Below are 2,062 nucleotides of genomic sequence, written 5' to 3' on the forward strand. Positions count from 1 at the left end.
CAGCGCCCCCTCAGGTCAGTGCAGCTCAGGACCTGAGGGTAGTCTGTGAACCTGTCGTCATGATCTGGATACTCCTGCCACTCCTTCACTCGAGTCACAGTGTGATGGTCGTCAGACAGAAGCAGACGTCTGTGAGCTGAGTTTGTGTCCAGAGAAACGAGACACGAGTCTGAAACACAAACACTTCACCTCATTCTTTTGTTCTGACTGACTCTGTGTTTACTGCACCTGTCACACACCTGTCACACACCTGTCACACACCTGTCACTCACCTGTCACACACCTGTCACACACACTGCCACACACACTGTCACACACCTGCACACCTGTCACACCTGTCACACCCTGTCACATACACCTGTCACACACCTGCCACACACCTGTCACACACCTGTCACACACACACACTGTCACACACACACCTGTCACACATCACCTGTCACACACCTGTCACACACACCTGTCACACACACCTGTCACACACCTGCACACACCTGTCACACACCTGTCACACACCTGTCCACACACACTGTCACACACACCTGTCACACCTGTCACACACCTGTCACACACCTGTCACACACCTGCCACACACTGTCACACCTGTCACACACTGTCACACACTGTCACACACTGTCACACACACTGTCACACACCTGCCACACACCTGTCACACACCTGTCACACACACAACACTGTCACACCTGTCACACACACTGTCACACACCTGTCACACACACCTGTCACACACACCCTGTCACACACACCACCTGTCACACACTCACACACACCTGTCACACACACTGTCACACACACCTGTCACACACCTGTGCCACACACCTGTCACACACACCTGTCACACTGTCACACACTGTCACACACCTGCCACTCACACTTCACTGTCACACTGTCCACACACCTGTCACACACCTGTCACACACCTGACACACACCTGTCAACACACCTGTCACACACACCTGTCACACACCTTCACACACCTGTCACACACACTCACACAACAACACACACCTGTCACACACACACACAGTCACGCACCTGACACACATCTGTCACACACACCTGTCAAACACCTGTCACACACACCTGTCACACACCTGTCACGCACCTGTCACACACTGTCACACACACTGTCCCACCACACAGGCCACAGCCACAAAGACTGAGGACAGAGAGGGACATTAGAGACTAGAACCTCCACACAAGACTTTAAATACAGTCTGGACTCACAGGGCTTTGGTGGAGGCTCTGACCACCGGCAGCAGACCCAGGAGTGCGTTCTCTGAGGCCTGGTATTTCCTCAGGTCAAACTCTTCCAGGTCTGAGTCTGAGGACAGTAAGACGAAGGACAGAGCAGACCACTGAGCAGGAGACAAGGTTCTATCAGAGAGGTATCTTCTCATGTTCTTCTGTATCTCCTGCACCAGACTTTGGTCATTGAGCTCGTTCAGACAGTGGAGCAGGTTCAGACTTCTCTCTGCAGACAGACCCTCTTCATCCAGCTTCTGTTTGATGAACTTTACTGTCTCCTGATTGGTCGGGTCACTTCCTGTGTGAGTCAGCAGACCCTGCAGCAGTTTCTGATTGGTCGGCAGAGACAGCCCCAGGAGGAAGCGCAGGAACAGGTCCAGGTGTCCGTTTGGACTCTGTAAGGTCTGGTCCACAGCAGAGCGGTAGAAGGCCTCAGGGTCTGGACTCTCAGAGGAGTGTGGTGTCTCCAGCACGTTCTCTCCAGAGCTGTAGAAGGTCTGATGGACGTGAAGAGCAGCCAGAAACTCCTGCACACTCAGATGGATGAAGCAGTAGACCTTGTCCTGGTACAGGCCTGGCTCCTCTCTAAAGACCTGTGTAAACACTCCGGAGTACACTGAGGCCGCTGCAGCGTCCAGCCCACACTCGCTCAGGTCACTCTCGTAGAAGATCAGGTTTCCTTTCTGCAGCTGCTCAAAGGCCACTTTTCCCAGAGACTTCACCATCTCCCTGGTCTCTGGAGTCCAGTGAAGGTCCTCCCCTGATCCCTGGTGATACTTGATGTTCTGGACTT

General features: G+C 53.3%; 1 long non-coding RNA gene across 1 annotated transcript; it reads right to left on the reverse strand.

The window, feature by feature from the left end:
* Positions 1 to 207: 207 nt before the first annotated feature.
* On the reverse strand, positions 208 to 471 carry LOC129408352 (uncharacterized). The gene is made up of 2 exons (XR_008631898.1): positions 437 to 471; positions 208 to 283 (listed from the first exon to the last, which is right to left on the reverse strand). It is a non-coding gene; the product is annotated as an uncharacterized LOC129408352 (long non-coding RNA).
* Between the last annotated feature and the right edge of the window lie 1,591 nt (positions 472 to 2,062).

This window comes from Boleophthalmus pectinirostris, unplaced genomic scaffold (genome assembly GCF_026225935.1).
Source record: "Boleophthalmus pectinirostris isolate CB_2022bp ecotype Guang Dong unplaced genomic scaffold, ASM2622593v1 HiC_scaffold_1, whole genome shotgun sequence".
Taxonomy (NCBI): domain Eukaryota; kingdom Metazoa; phylum Chordata; class Actinopteri; order Gobiiformes; family Gobiidae; genus Boleophthalmus; species Boleophthalmus pectinirostris.